The sequence below is a fragment of the Hippocampus bargibanti genome, linkage group LG20 (genome assembly GCF_051943395.1).
Source record: "Hippocampus bargibanti isolate YZ-2025 linkage group LG20, ASM5194339v1, whole genome shotgun sequence".
In the NCBI taxonomy this organism is placed as follows: Eukaryota; Metazoa; Chordata; class Actinopteri; order Syngnathiformes; family Syngnathidae; genus Hippocampus; species Hippocampus bargibanti.
The window spans coordinates 5,855,087-5,872,459 of record NC_142753.1 but is presented as its reverse complement, the minus strand read 5'-3'; the positions used below and the strand labels follow the sequence as shown (position 1 = coordinate 5,872,459).

At 42.3% G+C, this 17,373-nt stretch overlaps 1 protein-coding gene across 1 annotated transcript in view; it reads left to right on the top strand.

Annotated features, from left to right (window-relative positions):
* Window positions 1–11,215: 11,215 nt before the first annotated feature.
* The window catches only part of fndc5b (fibronectin type III domain containing 5b), a 31,174-nt gene continuing 25,016 nt past the window's right edge, over window positions 11,216–17,373 (top strand). Inside the window, exon 1 of the mRNA XM_089023298.1 lies at window positions 11,216–11,363. The gene's annotated coding sequence lies outside the window, so the exon portion shown is untranslated. The remainder of the gene's footprint in view (window positions 11,364–17,373) is intronic.

Below are 17,373 nucleotides of genomic sequence, written 5' to 3'. Positions count from 1 at the left end.
AACCCCGACGATGAATTAAATCAATTCAACTCGTGTTTGTATAGTTATAAATGCAATTTGATGACAGAAAAATCATACAAAAAACTTTTGTCTATCATAAAGCGACAATTAGAATGTATTTACTCCAAATCTGCCTGTTTGGAGGGGTTGAAACAAACCAAGTTTGAACAATTTTGACAATTATTCACAACAAAACAAGCTAGTTGTGTGTAAATAGAATAAAAACAACCTGATAAGTTGATTTTTTTTACTAAAATTTTTTCTCTCCCTAAAATGTGTTTTGAGCGAAACTTCAAATACTGTCCAGTATTTAGTCTCCTTGCTCATTTTAAAATTTCACAGTAAACGTGTTGCTTTGAAATGATAACTTAACCAAACTAACAGTATCAAGAAAAAAAGCTCTGGGGTAAAGTGCATAACCTTTAAATGACTTAGACACATGACTTTGGTGAGTCACTAAAGACTTTTCTTTTTTTAATGTCACACACATGCGCGCACGCACGGTTGCGGTTTCACTCTGACTAATCCACAAAGAAGAATTCTTTATCCAGCGCCACTTTCGTTTTTGACTTTTTTATACAGCACACATGAACGCAGTGAAACACTTGGTCCACTTTTTTCTTTTTTTTTCGCGGCTCTCCTCTGCAATTGTATCAGCGAACAGAAAAATGGCTGACTTTGACAAACTAATAATGATAGGCACACACCTGGTAATTGTTTAAAGTCAAATCTGAATGGTTTGCCCATCAATTGACTGTTACATGTATATTGGATGCTTTCTTCTCATTTTATTAATTGTGTTGAAACATCCAACTGCAATTTTGCGAATAGTAAATGAATCAATTATATTCTCTTGTTCAATGTCGACTACTTATATTTGTTGGCTCGAAGAACAAGATCAGCATTTGGATGACTGGTTGATCACATTGCTTCCTCATGGTTAGATGACTTGATCCGTTGTTCAATTCCGCTGGTCAACAACATACCAGAATCACAAAAAAAGGTCAATGGGATGATCATGCACATTCCATCTGATGCTTTTCTCCCATGCGCATTTCTCGCAACAGCTGTTCACGCTGCAAATCTCAATTAAGGGAAGAAAAGAGTCTCACTGTTCGACGTTACAAATTGATCTTTGCTGCATCCAATCACTCAAATTGATTTTGCAAGACTCTGGAACATGGAGAAAACATGCTGGTAGCTTGAATCTTGCTAACGACTTGCGGGTTCATGGTGATGTGCTTGCACCTGGAAAAAAAATTTAAATAATTGAGCACTTTGAGTATGTCGCAAGCAGATGGAGGATTCGAGACAGATTTTAGAATTTGGGTGGCAATGGATTAATCATTAGATTAAAATGCAAAGGATGACATTGAAATCAGGACAATGAATCTGCAGGAAATGGCAGAGGAAGGACAACTTCAGGCAGAGTACGAATGCAGTCAATAAATTCGAGTGGGTTCCGCCACTTATTTTGTTGCATGCGGTTAAGAGTCATTCAATGGGCTCATAAGACCCATAAAAAGTGACCAAGTCATCAATTCATTGTCCATGGTGTTTGTCCAATTGGATTCAAACGCTTTTACAGTGCAATTAGATGGCGATAGGAAAAACTTTGCTGCTAAAATAAACCCAGTTAATGTGACTCGTGACATCTCCACATCAGGAAATTAGTGGCAGGGCCATTTTTTTGCCATAACAATGAGGCGCTCTAAAGACCATTTGAAAGCCCGTGTCCACACATGGTCCACGTTGGACCTTTTTCCGTTCTACTTTTTTTTTTTACGTTCACGCACTCATGGATCATTGATGAGGCGCTCTAATATTGACCATGCCAACGGATTATCGTCATGGAAAATTAATTTTGGGGAGTCGATGTTTCGCTAGCTAGCGAGCTTCGTGCTAATCACTCATAAGAAGCTGTTATTTCGCGGTGGGACATCTCATGATGGACTACCGCCATTTTAGCGCCATTAGCAAACTGAACAAACGTATCGAGAAAGCAAATTTTGAAATGACACCACAGGATCAAGACTTTGTTAGTGAGGTGTCTTCAGCCACAATAAATGGATCTGCGAGGAATCTTCCTCAGCCGTTTTGCATGTTTTGTTTTGTGTTGCCGTGAGTCAAGATGCACTAAATCCACAGCTGCCCCCACAACCTTGCCCGAGTGGTGTCGCCATGACAACACAAGGAACCGGATCTTCAGGGAGAATAGCACCAATCTGGAGTCCTAATCGTAGAGTTATATGCCAACCTGTGTTGTCCTTTTAACTCATGATGACGTGCAAGAATGTGTTTACGCCAGTGCCAGGGTTTTTGTCATTGTCACTTGAAATCCAGGACCCACAGAATATTGAGTTTTAGGACTACATAAATATTCAATGCAGCATAAGAAACCTTTTGTATATGAGCTTGAAATGAGGGTGCCTGTCCAAAATACAATGCAATACATCTATATTCGTGTATATAGCGCATGAACAAGAGCTGAAGCTAGAATAAAGGATTAAAGGGCAATGCTGCCCCCTGGTGGAAGGAAAAAACATTGCCAAAGGCCATGGCCAGCGCTTGATCTTTACCCAAGCAAGAAAAAACAAATCCAGAACTAATTCGCGAATAGCGTTCTACGTCATATTTTTAATTCCCGAATACATTTGTGAATGAGTTGAAGACCCCCGTGGTGACACTCAGGGGACGACCTTTTCTCACGCACATATCACATCGTATCGGTCGAATCGGCCTCGTCAATGTCATCATAATGTCGCCACTGTGTGCTGTGGAATGCGTGGAACGCTGACGCTCGAGGTCTCCACGAGTCGTCTTCTTCTGTGAATGGGGCTTCTTCAGCCCGCCCGAGGTAACATCATGCTTAACTTGGGCAGTGTGTGTGGGGAGTGGGGTGGGGGGGGGGCACATCAAGAGTTTCTTTTTTCTCTTTCTTTGACAAAAAAAAACAAACAAAAAACATGCGCTTCATGCGCGGTAGTGATGACGACGATGTCGTGACGAGGCCGGACGGCCGTCTTCTTGATATGTGCATTTGCACATATGCGCCTGTGTGTTATGGGCATATAAGGGAAGCATTGTCATGGGAGAGGAGAAACGCGAGGGGGGTTAGTGGGGGGCGGGGCGTATAGCACAAAGAGCAATCCTTCACACATGGATCACACATAATGCACATACAAATACAAAGCAAGGAGGGCATCAGCTGTGACAGAGTTCAGAGAGTCGGGGTGGAAGAAATACGGAGTCGGGGGGGTTGGATGATGGAACCCAGAAGACCGTAGATGGAAAGAATGAGGTGTAGAAAAAAAAAAACTTCTGCCGCTTCATGCTAACTCCTGAGTGGCAACGAGCAAATGGTGTAAAGTGATGCGATGGGTTCACCGCAAATTCACACCTGCCGCTTGTTTATACTTAAAAAAAACAAAAACAAACAACCTAACGGAAATAGTGCGACAATGACAGGAAGTTTTTTTTTCAACAGACTTCCACAACATCCTCTTCATGCAATTTTTTGGGGGTGTTCGGCACCTTTACTTTGACACAGTGGACTGTGTCTTGACACATTGCTACTTCACCGTTTGATTAGATCGATTCGTACAGGTAGAAAACCAAAGGTGACTTGATAACTCCGCCTCCGCCGTTTTGTTTATGGACCGGTTTTTGCACATCTACGGTTTTTGCACATCTACATTTGCACAGTATACAGTTGACATTTTTATTTTGTTATGCTTAGAATATCTTGTTTTCTATCCTTTCACCCCTACCCCAACCCCATCCCTTTTCAATTGCTGCTGTGGACTGCAAATTTCCCCATTGCGGGACGAATAAAGGTATTCTGATTCTGATTCTCCTGACAAACCCCGCCCACTGGCATGATAACCACGCCACCTGGGAATGTTGACGTTAGAATCTGGGGATAACTTAAGCTAGCACTAGCATGCATATTAATGGGTTGAGTCCATATGTCTTCAAGATCCTGTTGTGACATCATTCTGTTACTTTTATCCATCGCTTATCGCGTTCCACCTCAGGTCCTCCCCCGTGACCTTTAACCCAGGCTTCCCCCACTTTGCTTTGATCGCTTGTTGGATATTTTCAACCAGGGGGCTTTTCCCATAAGAAGGAATCCCTTTGCTTTGGTTAAGAAATTTCGGAACCCATTTCTACCTGAGCCCAGTGTTTGATGCTGTGATGCCCACTCCCCATCATTTATTTTTGCATACTTTTGGCATATTTTTGAGGTTTTTACTCTTTGCATGTTGGGGGGGGGGGGCGTCAATGAGCCTTTGTGAGCATATTCAACCAATGTCTGGCTTGAACTCAGTCTCCCAAAGGGGCCCATTGTTGTGCGCCTCATCTCGCTATGGATGAGCATCACAAATGGCGGTGCGTGGGGGTGTACGAGGGGAGGGCTGAGAAAGGGCTGGGCCAAGTGAAGACGAAGAGCCGCTGAAGAGACAAAGGGTTATGGGTATTCAATAAAAAAATAAGTGAGAAGCAGGAATGGTTATTTTCAGGAGGGGACGGGAGGTTGGGGGTTGGGCAGTTCTGCCCCAGTCTTTGGTTCGAATTCTAAACAGGATTTCAACCAAAGTTTGTTTGCCGTGGTCAATCTGGACAAACTTCACAGATGTCCGTGATGGACAGGAGATAAATAATCATGACTGTGGTGTTCTGATCTACCTCGGCGACCCGGGGTCAAGAGGTCAGCGGGTGTGTGGTAAACAACGAGAAGCAGGAAGCGCAAAAGTGCCATGTTTTGGTTGTCCTTGCAAATCCGAGGTAACTGGGCCACATTTCCGTCTCCATTTTCATTGCAAATGAGGAAACAATCGCTCGGCTCACCTTTCAGTCCAATTTGATTGACAACTTGATACCAGATGAACAGCAAGCATTTTGAAGGGAAATATTTGGCACCCTTGAATTTTCACTAGTCACACGTTTGATGATAAGCACAAGTGGTGATTTTTGCTCTTCCGTCCACTTTCTCTTTCTTTATCACAGCGGGCGGAGAGGGGGAGTCGCGCTTGAATGTCAAAGTGCATCGCGGGCTTTCCTGAATCAGATTCAGAACCAGAAAACCTTTATTCGTCCCACAATGGGGACATTTGCAGTCCACAGCAGCAATTTGAAAGGGGATGGGGTTTGGGGGGGGGGTGAAAGGATAGAACAAAAAAAATATTCTAAGCATAGTAAAATAAAAATGTCAACTGTATTGTGTAAATGTGCAAAACCGTTTCATAAAAAAAACTGTACATAGTGCAAGTTTCAAGAAAGGCATATTGATATATGTCGCTGTATTGCGTGAATGTTTCATTTCAAGACCCACTTTAAGTTTTAACTTTCCTATCCAGGAAATAACTCCACTTTCAGGAACAGTGACACACAAGGAGGATAATGATAATGATGATGATGAAGATAATGAAGATAATGATGATAATAATAATGATAATAATAATGAATAAATAAATAAATAAATAAATAAATAAGTGATACATTTTAAGATTGCAATAATAATAATGATGATGATAATAATATAAAATCCATCCATCCATTTTCCGTACCGCTTATTCCTCATTAGGGTCGCGGGGGGTGCCGGATAAATGCATAAATAAATACATAAATAAATAAAATACTAAATGAATAAATACATACATACATAAATTCATAAATTAATAATACACAATAAAATAATAATAATAATAATATATACATCGATATAAATCATAAAGAAATAGATAAATACACAAATAAATAAATAAAAATAATATATCAGAAAATAAATATTAAAAAGTTGAAATGGTGGTCTATACAAAATTACAGTCTCGTGGCTTCTACAAACAACCACTACCACCATACACACACATACATTATACACACCATCATCCACACGTGCGCACCCAAACCCCAGGCAAATTCACTACTGGAAATGGTGTCAGTCCAGTATAAATAAATCCCTTTTGACTTATGAACGCGCCTTTGAACTTATCGCCTTGACAACGGCGTCGACGGCAACATAACATTTTGCTCGACGCTGACAGGCTATGACACAACATCGCAGACGCTCATTGTACGAAACACCGCTACGGTATCTCGATTTCTTTCCTTCTCTTTCCTGTCGTGCTTTGGGTGCTTTCTTTCTTCCCATTCTCCCCCCACCCCAACCCTCCAGCACCCCCTCTCCTCCCCATTTCGTTTATGCGACCTGAATTTATGTACGCGTCCTTGTTTGTGTGCATGAGTAATGTGTGGAAGAGAATTTAGCAAGTGGAAAAGCATTTTTTGCAGTTGCTTTGAAAACAAGATTGATAAAAAAGGAAGGTCAGGGTTCATCACACACGTGGTGCCTTTCCCGTGTGTGGGGGGGTGGGGGTCGGGGGGGGGGGGTTCAAACATGTGTACACCCACGCAAAAATCTGAAAATAAATGCTTCTTCTTTCATACATGTGAGCACATTCAGCAGTGCTGAACAACACATCCACCCCCCTCCCCCTTTCCTCTTCCTCCTCCCCATCGCCCCTTCCACTTTCGAAAATGTCAAAGGGACGGCAATGGGGGGCACATTTGGAGAAATGGAAACTAAACCAGACGATGTGCAAAACTGTGTCCTCTCCAATACCAGGGTTTTTGTCATTGTCACTCGAATTTCAGGACCTACATAATATTGAGTTTTAGGACTACATAAACATTCAATGCAGCGTAAGAAACCTTAGACTTTCTTCTTTCATCTGAAAAAAGAGTTCATTCCTAAATGATATGGGTCTCGGGTTATATGAGCTTGAAATGGGGGTGGCTGTCAAAAATACAATGCTTTACCTACATATGGGTTTATATAGCACTTGAGCTAAAGCTGGAAAAAAAGCTGGAAAAAAGCGCAAACATGGAAGAAAGGGAAATAACATTGCCAGAGGTCTGGCCAGCGTTTTATCAGCACACAAGCATCAAAAAACAAAACCCGAACAAATTTGGGAATGGCGCTCTACGTCATAAATCAATTCATGAATAGCAGTGAATGAGTTAATAAGATGCAGTTTTTGCCCTATTTTTTATTTTTATTTTTATGTTTTGGCATTTGCTGAAGAGTTTGCGGTATCTAGTTGGAATCGCAAATTCCAGGCGGGAACGGCGAGCTCAGCAGTGTTCATTTCCCATCGCGGATGATTTAAAATGCTTTCCTTGTGGCTCTACCGATTTATGATTGACTGTAAGCGCGTTAGCTAAGCGCTCTCAATTCTTTCAGGTGAACTGAAACCCCCCCCCCCCCAATGGCTGTTAATGCTAATTCCCTGTGTATTATATATCTTAAGAGACTTGCCGAATTTTTTTTGAGGGGAGGAAATGCTTTATCATCATTAAAGCCCGTAAAGAAGCTTAGTGCAACACGGCATTTTGCAGCTCTACTGTCGACATTCACCTAGACCAGACATCAGCAACCTGCAGCTCCGGAGCCGCATGTGGCTCTTTCACCCCCCTGCTGTGCCTCCCTGCGGCTTTAGAAAATAAATAATAAGTATTTAATTTTATGTATATTATTTTAGTTCGTTCGTTTTTAAAATGTAATTCTAAATTTGAAGACTATGTTTATATTATAAATTATACAAAATAAAACGTATTCAATTTTTTTCTCGCTCATAATATACGTCACAACCATCGACAGTGGACGTATATCCGGTCACAACCGCCAAATTGCGTACGATTTCTTGAATTTTTCGACCCCCAGGTCGGCCAACTATGGATAAATCTAAGAAAAAAAATAGGTCTGAAGAAAACAGAACGTTTAATGATACGTGGGCACATTCGTTCGCCTTCACTGCTGACGAGACGGGTTTACCAGTATGCTTAATATGTAATGAGAAGTTGAAAATATGAAAAAGAGCCGTTTTGGAACTGATGCGGAAGGCTGATCAGAGCAAAAATCATTTTATGAAGTGGATGAAATCTTCAAATTCAGCTACATATGCTAGTTTTGTGGCCGCTCTGGAAATAGTCAGGCACGGGAAGCCGTTCACAGACGGAGAATATATAAAAGAATCATTCATTAAGATGTCAGAACATCTATTCACAAACTTTAAAAACAAGAGTGAAATTGTGCAGAAAATCAGGGACATGCCCCTCTCTGCCCCTCTCATTAAAAACAGACATCGCTCACGCCTGACAGACGACAGCTTACAGTCCTGTGTGAAGATGTAGGTAACGTCATACAGCCCTGATGTGCAGAGGCTGTGCGCTGAGGCGCAGGAACAGAAATCACATTAACCAGGTGATAAATATTGTATTTGCCATTTTGCAAATATTCTTTTTTTTCAAATAGACATTGAGTATTATATTTCAAAGTAATCTTCAACCCAACATCTTTTTTAAAACGTAAGTTTAAAATGTTTTTGTTGCGTGCAGTGCAGAAATGTAATTTCGCTTCTCTGTAACAGTTCATTGATTCATAAATGCAACACACGATAGTTTGTTTATGCATATATAAAGGTAAAAAACGATGATGAAAAGATGCAGTGTTGTCTTCATTTTAAATGTCAAAAGGATTTTGTGGCTCCCAGTGTTTTCTTTTCTGTGGGAAATGGGTCCAAATGGCTCTTTGCGTCGTAAAGGTTGCCGACCCCTGACCTAGACACAAAAATCAAGCGTCCTTTTCAAAAAATCCAAAATCCACCACCGGTGGAAAAACCACGCCCCCGTTTGAACAGGTGTCCTGAATACTACCCGATGAGTTCGCTTCCCTAACCCGTTCGCACGTCACGGCTCATTCAGCCCTCGCCAGCGACAAAATATGATGCAATGACGGACGTGGGTGAGTCACAGGGGAGAAATGCTGATGAATGGCTGCATGGCCCACTGACCCACTCGTGTTTGCGACCGCGGGAAACAGACACAGCTTTGTACTTATACACCCGAATGTAAAAAATAAATCCCTTTTCATTGAGCTTCGAATTCCCCTTTACGCCCCAAAAAGGCGAAAGGGGAATTTTAAGGGGCTTTTTATCTCTGCTTATCGTCAGGACTTGAAACCGCAGTTACGCATTGACCATTGTATTTCTCCTCGGCCGCTGCTACCAGATGATTTAAGCACGGGAAACAGCACACAACGCTGCCATTTCTGCTAATCAGAGGTTGGTGTTAGTACAGGTCATGAAACTGAGGAAGCCACCCGGCGTCTGGATAGGAAGCTTCAAACTGCTTTCACTGCTACTTTTTGTCCACACTGACTTTCTAAATCTGGGAAATGTATTTTGGGAGTATCATTTGACACGGTTTCGTAACTGCTTTTCATATTGAAACTGAAGATCATCAGATGTTCCTCTTTTTTTTTCTCAATCTGCGTTTTTGAGGGTCAGGTTTCACAACAAATAATTTTTTAGGCCACAATGTTATGTAAGTGGAAAACCATTAAGTTCATGACTGATATATAGAAAACTTTTATAGCTTTATATACAGTAAAGTCTGGTTATATCGATATCGGATATATCGATAGTCCCGGTTATATCGATACTATTTCTATGCACGCACGGAGAAAATTACATGCAAACAGGGTCGGATATATCGATAGTCCCGGTTATAGCGATATTTTTTCGGACTCCCTTGAATATCGATATTACGAGACTTTACTGTATATAGTCGCTCAGCCATCCAAGTGCACCATCGTCTCGCAAATCCTTGCCTGCGCAGGCCGCGGGCAGGTAATTTTCGAGGAATGTTGTTGAATTTGCATGGCAATTTTGTGTCGTGTACATTCTGCATGGCGGCGCGCAGCATTGAAGGTGACGAGAACAGAACAGCCCTTGCTCAAATACTGCCTTGCTTAGCCTGGAAAGCAACCATGGCTTTCCTTCGCGTTGGCATCATCAGGAATAAACACGCACACATGTAAACATGGCTTGTGTCCTCCCAGCACACCCTCTGGGCTGGCACATGGAGAAATAGGGGGTGGGGGCAGTAGGGGGGGAGATGTATGCCCAAGGATGAGGCTGAAAAGACAGCAGAATGTGGCAATGGCAAGATGGCTGCACATCTCTGCTTGCCTTTGAGCATTGCTTTTAAAATGGAATCCATTTGGCTGCTAACAACACCTAAACGTACCACGCGGAATAATTCCGCTGCGGGTAAATAAGCACATTTCAAAGACAGATCTTGGCAAAATCTCGAAATGATTCCTTGTCGACTATTTATTTATTTCGTCATCTCTTTCTGAGAGATGCGGGGGGTATCGCTCCAGGCGTGTTATTATACAAATTACAGTAAACGGGATTGATAGGCAGACAGCGAGATGTGTTGGGAGTCAGCAAAGGCAGAGCAAAGAGAAAAAAAAGGGGGGGGGGGGGTACTGTGTGTGTGTGTGTGTGTTGACCTAATTCTGTGCAAATGGCTGCTCGAGTGGCAAACATTGTACATTATAATGCTGGAGTCTGTGTTTCATATTGCACATGCGTGTAGTGTAAGATTGTCCAATGATGGTATGTATAAAATGGACGGACTCGGTTAACAGGGGTGGGGGGATTTGTCAAGACAAATGAAGACATTCCAGCTCTCACTTTGGGTTGAGCTCCAGAAAATGGTACCATGACAAGTTGAAATTGACAAAAAAAAAGTTGAGCGGTCCCAAATTTCCACCAATCGCACACCTTCAAAGACACCCGCTTCCTCAGTTGCCAGGAATTTGGTCATTAAGATTCATGCATTATTCACTTTAATGAAAGGATGATCTTAAAATGGATCCACGCCTCATATAAGGGGCCGTGCACAAAAATGGAGTGCGCTTTCTGAATTGATGCTTGGACAACCGTGCGCTTTCCCCAAAAAAAGAAATCTTTATTCCTTTGTGCAGTGTGAACCACTGTTACTTTGACTATGTTGCATTGTTCAACATTCTTAACAGTTAAATATGGATTAAAATCAGTTTGCCTTCATGTATAGAGTGGGGTGGGGGTCGTTGTTGACCAAATAAAAATATAAATATATAAATAAATACATACAAAATAAATTAACTAAAATGAAAACAATGATAGTGAATGATTAACATTATATATCTGGTGTAATTGCACACTTCACCTTTAGCAACCAACAAGTCACACGTAAAAATAAATAAATAAATGAATAAATAAGTCACCTTTAACCTATGACAGGGCGGAACCTGTATCACCGGAAGTTGCTGACAGCTGTCTGGAATTTCAGCTTGCGTTCTAAGCTGTTTGCAGGCAATCCCTTATTGTTATTAATGTCGTTATTATTATTCTCATTTGGAGTATGTTTCGTGTTTTGTTCACCTCCTGCAACCAACGTGAATCTGGAGAACCGGAAGAAGTGTTTAAAAAACACGACGCACCAACTCCGGTTATGACGACGCCGCGAAAGTGAGTCTCGTCACCCCGTGTCAAGTGTCAACTAAGATAGGAGAGTGATTTGCTTTCCAACAACTGTTATGTCAACTTTATAGTTTGTGTTGATCTTCGGGGCCGTTGTGGCAATTTCTTATCGTTGCCACGCGTGCGTAATGCGTGCGTAAATACGCATGTTGGAAATTCAACGAGTGGCTCGATCTGGCCACCCTCCCCCAACCAAACCCACCAGGCAGAACTTGATTTATCTTCTGACGGCTCGTGGAGGCGCATACCACCAGAGACGATTTAATACTCCGTTTTCACGCTGCCCCCCACTTCATTTAAAATACAAACACGCGCTTTTCTGCTTGCTTCTTCTATATCGTTGCCCAATCGGCTAAAAAAATCCCCTGGCATCGTTGGATAATGACTCCCTATTCACGAGCACGAGCGTCTGCGCGCACCCCTTCCCCCTTAATGTCATTACGGCACCCAGTGGTTCAAATTACACTCAATCAATAGGCCCTGTTTATCTGGCGGTGGCTTGGCGTTATCTCTGCTGCCTCCGAGAAGCTTCTCTACCTCATGTGAGGCCAGTGGAGCTCATGTTAGATGTTCAGTCGTAGGCGGTGTGGGGGTTATCAACATTAAGTAAGATATGGCTATTGGGGAACTGATAACCTAATTGACTCCCTGATGCTTTCAAGCAAAACAAAATGTCTCCAGAGCATCTTGCGGAACAATGCAAAGAATGTTAATGAATCTTTTTTTTCTGGGGAGAGGGCTGGCACAGGGGTGCGGCAAGGTAAACACCTAGAGCGGTCTGGATGCCTTGTTAACATTTGTTCTGCCGCACTATCACGCAGCTGCTTCACAATGCAGACAGTGATAAACATTCCTGGAATCACAGGGGCCTCTTGATTTGGCAGGACACGCCGCCTCCGGTATAAAACACATGCTTGTGTGCTATAACGTGTGCGTTTGTGTGCCTTTTGTGTGTGTGCGAGTGTGAAATAGTGACCCAAAATTTTGACTCATTCCAAAATGGATGCCCGATAAATCCGCCTCACTTTAAAAATCAAGACATTATATTTTTTCCCCGATGTTTTATCATAGCGATAGCATTCGCGACGGTTACATAACGTGTCTCCTCTCATGAGCTGTCATGTCATTCGATTGTGATTTCCGTCACTTGTGAACTCATTCGCCATAATCTGTCATGTTGGCTTTGTGTGTGTGTGTGTGTGTGTGTGTGCGTGCGTGCGTGCGTGCGTGCGTGCGTGTGTGTGTGTGTGTGTGTGTGTGTGTGTGTGTGTGTGTGTGTGGTAATGCGATTGAGCTCATCATGTTTGAAGCCAGTCACATCGGCGGCGCTTGACGTGTTCTCCATCGGAATCTTCCCCAAATTCAGTTTCAAGCCAAAAAGATCTGCTCGCGGAGCCTCTCCTCATCTCGTTTGTCTTTTTGCTGTTTTAATCATCGCCTGATTTTTAATTAAAAAAAGCTTCATTAAAAAAACGCGAATGCGGCTGTATTGTAAGTGAACGCCTGGGGCAGAAGTGAAAGGGACCTTTTTCTCAATTTTGGGGGAAATTTGTATTACTTGTTATTTATTTTTTGAGCTGATGCTGCAATTTTCAGCAGGCAGTTTGGGGGACGATAGTTGAGAAGTTCGCGCTAACTTTCTGTGCACTTTGTACATGAGATTTACTATTATCCACACAATCGAACCTACTGTATTTTCCGGTGTATAAGGCGCACCCAAAAACCTTGACCCTTGCATGGCGCAAGGGTCAATTTTTGAACGAAATCAAGGTTTTTGGGTGCGCCTTATACACCGGTATATGGCATACACAGGAAGTCACAGTGAGCCACAAAAGGTCCCGAAACGACTGTCGGCAGCCACCGACTCCATTTCCCCCCGTACAAGTAGTATGCAGTGCATGCTAGGATATATAAAATGGCGTTTTGTTTCAATAATGTCACTTTACAAGATCTTAAATGGCAGAATAAAACGTTCACCGCCGATTATAGACCGAAAAATACAGAACTATGATGGGTTTGGTTGAAGATGTCCTCATTGTGTTATCATACATTCTTATTCTCTCTCTTCTCCCGTTTAGTCAAGTTATTTATTATTTATTTCGTCGTAATATTCTCGAGGTTGGTTTCATTTTTCAAATGATGCCTTGAGGAGCCATTTGGTGCGCCATGTGTTTTCCTGAATTTCAAGAATCTGGGAGTCTGATGACTTAGAAGACAATGTCCATTTTGTAGTAGATTACACACTTGACATTGGTCGGAAATATTCCAAAATTTCCCCCAAAATTATCAAGTGATGAAAAATGGGGAATACAATCCGAGCTGTAAAATTTATACCCCCCCCCCCCCCCCCGACCCCACACAGCTCAGATTTGACTTTCACATCAATTGGGTGGATATTCTCTATCTAATCCAGTGTCTGCATCTGCTGCCCCACCCTCCACACTTAAGTAGTGAAAACAGGTGCGTTTCATGTCTGGGTCACTTTCCAGACTTCTGCCGCCTTGTAAAATCCACCCCCCCCCCTCCCCAGCCCCCGATTATATGTTTGTAACGAGAGGTCTAGACATGCTTGATTAGGATTAAGGCCTGGGAAGGCAGGCACGGCGAGGTCAAGCCGCTTTGGCTCGGACACGCACGGCTGCCTGCCTAGATGGGATGCGCACCACGAGCCCCCCCTCCCCCCCCAGCGGTTTTTGAGGAACCTTTTGAAAGGGAAGGGGAGGAGAGAGGCGGAGAACTGGCCTGTAGTGCTTCTGTGTCGTGTTTGCTAACTAGGCGTGGCCAAATAAGATCAAACTAAGAGGATTACGTCATATTTTTAGGCAGGCAATATGATTCTGATTTTTTTTTTTGTTTGATGAGAGGTTGAGCTAAATGAATGTCGTGATTGAAGACTAATGGCTGTTTTTGTAAATGAAATTAAATAAAAAGAGAATAAATGAATTGCACACATTTTTAATACTAATATGATTAGGTGACAATAAGCGTTTTTTTTTTTCAAAAACATCCTCAGTTTTTTTGGGCCCTTTTTCCGTTTATTATATACAATAAATACTCCATTCAAAATAATAACAAGAGTAAAAAAAAATAAAAACAAACACAACTAGGAACACCACTGACATTTAATTAATTTTTTAATTAGGTTAAACACAAAAAACATTTTTAATATATATATATATATATATATATATATAATTTAAAATTATTATTAAAAGAGGTTTCCAAGGAAATAAAAATAATCAAACCTAAAAAACATTATTTGTCTTAGTTTTTTTGTAATTTTTATTATATTTTTATTATTAAAAATGTTCATCAGTTTTTAAAAATTAAAGTCAAAACTATGACGAAAAATTCAAAATTGACCAACGAAGACAGTAATCTTTATTGGTTTGGAAATAAATACCCCCCAAATCCAAAGAAAAAATCAAATGAGGTCTCTCCGTCCATATTCCGACTCCTGAAATAGTAATTATTTTATATTATTGTTATTATTTTTTTTAATGAATCGCAGAATTCCATTGTTGCGCCAGTCAATATTGTACTTTGGTGGTTCCATTGTATTGCAACCAAAATATGTGCTAAGTGCTTTTTAACACAGGCATCTGCGAAACAAGCGCCATTAACAACTCCGAAAGTCTATGGAGCCTCTGTGACGACTGCTTTGCATTCGCACCCCGTCACCCTTCACATCTCACCTTCGATGCAGGCACACGCCCGTGTACTCTGGGGGGCCACGAATGGAAGATAACAGAGACGTGCTAATGTGCGCTAATGATGTCATTATCCGCTGATGAGTGTAAATGTAGCGAGAGATGCAACGGGGCGGAAGGCGGAGGTGTTTCCCGTCACGTCGCAGCATGTGTGTGTCGGGAAGTTCCGAGCACAGGGGGTCGGGGGGGGGGGGTCTTGATGGATGAGCGCCTCGTGGTCTCAAGCCATGTCCTAAACATGTGCGCAATTTGAATATGAACACACAGGTGCTTTCCGAAATGGTTTGGATAGTTTGCGACAAGCTCAACTGCGAAGCGGTAAAGTGGATTTGGATGGCGTTCATCGCTAAACGATGGACTGAAATGACTTTGGTTACCATGGCGATGAGAGTATCTTGTTGATGGCGAAACGAGTCCATCGCAGGCAGTGTTGTGGTTGCTCACTTGGGCTCGTTCCAAAAATAAACGCTAGGTCGTTACAAATGCAGACCATCGGGGAGTCTTTTGCTTTTCACCCCCCTCCACCTCCTCACTTTAAGATGAGGCAGCAGAATATGAATTGGAATCAGTGTTTTTTTTTTTTAATCAACGACCCCCCCCGCCCGCCCACCGAGCTGTCACTCCACCCTGATGACTCTATTTGCCTCCGTGTCCTCTCCCACCCTCCACTTTTGATTCCGCCCGATGAGTTTCCAGGCTGTCAGACGCTGTATCTGCGCTCTCTATTTGCACTACCCCCCCCCCCCCCTCCCCACATCCAGCCTCCATACTCGTTCCCTACTCTCGCTCCATCATTTATAGCCCGTTCCTCACGGCTATCCGGGCTCTGCTGAGGGTTTGGTTTTTTTTTTTGGGGGGGGGGGGGGGGAGGGAGGGATGTTGGCTGCATTTCACGTTTTCAAGCCAACTGAAATATTCATATTCATAAGAGCCCGTGTCTGTGTGTGAGAGCGACTTCACGTGTACACAACCATTACCCCCTCCCCCAACCGCCACCCTCTGTCGAGATGTGTGTGACTTTTCATGATTTTATACAATGAAGTAGAGCCGCGGGTCGCTAGCTCGGCATCGTTGTGTACTTGGGTAGTCTGTGCTCTTGCTTTTTAACTCCCCCCCCCCCCCTTTATCTGTGGCAGGTGATGCGTAAAGGGCCGGCCGTTTGATTCGGCTCCCAAAATAAGACTTGGCCGCATCTATTACCCATGAACTATTCTGCAGGCTGGCACACGCACGAGTCACCGAGGAGTTGGAATTTGGAAGAGGCACATTAGCCATCCGTCGCCATAGCAATTTGTGTTGTCAATTGAATCCAGTCTCGTTTATGAAACACATTTTCGACATTCCAAGAAATAACTGCGTTTAAAAAAAATGACATTCACTCTGAATGACTGACTATTCATGCTATTGATTTAGATGCAAAAAATTATCTAGATATATGTATTTTTTTCTTGTGCCAATCATGAGTAGGGTTTTCATCGTCAAATTATTTATTAACTAAATATTTCAATGATTTTAGAACTTGGGTTATGAACATTTTTTTAAATAGCATCCCAGTTATTTCTTTCTCGTCTGAAGTCATCTTCCCCCATTGAAAAACATGTAGAGACCATTAATCCGTTCCAAAAGATAGAAAAATAGAATTTAATCATGCTGTATTTAATAAAAACAAGCAAAAAATTTTACATAGTTTTCAATTATTTTAATACACAACACAAAAAGAATAAAAAAAAAAACATTTGGACTCGCAATTTGTAAATTTCAATTTTGCTGCTGTAGATTGCAAATGTCCCCATTGTGGGACTATTAAAGGCTTTCTGGTTCTGATTCTGACAAAGAACTATTTCAAATGTTGAACATCTGACCAACATTTTAAGTCATTTCTTGTCTTTCGCTCTTCCATCTTCAAATTTTGAAGCCAGAGAGTGGATTCCTTTTTTTGTTTTCTTTGCTTCTTCCTCCGCAGAGATTTGCAGACCAGCTGATCTCCCCCCTGCCCACCATTTCTCCCCCTCCTTCATCTTTCCTTTCCCCTGGCTTTAGATGGCTCCCTCTTTCTCGTACCAAACATGCAAACACTTTTGCAACCATCTCCTAGCTATTATTTTCCACACCGCCCCCCCCCGACCACCCCCTCTGCATCATCCCATCGACCGGCGGCGGCAGTCGCTACATGTATAGCCAGTTGCTATGTGGGCACCATGACAACCATCATGAATTTGGCATGGCGCTCACGTATCCGGGCGGATGTGGGATTTGTGTGTGGATGCAGCATTTCAAGTGGCGTGCAC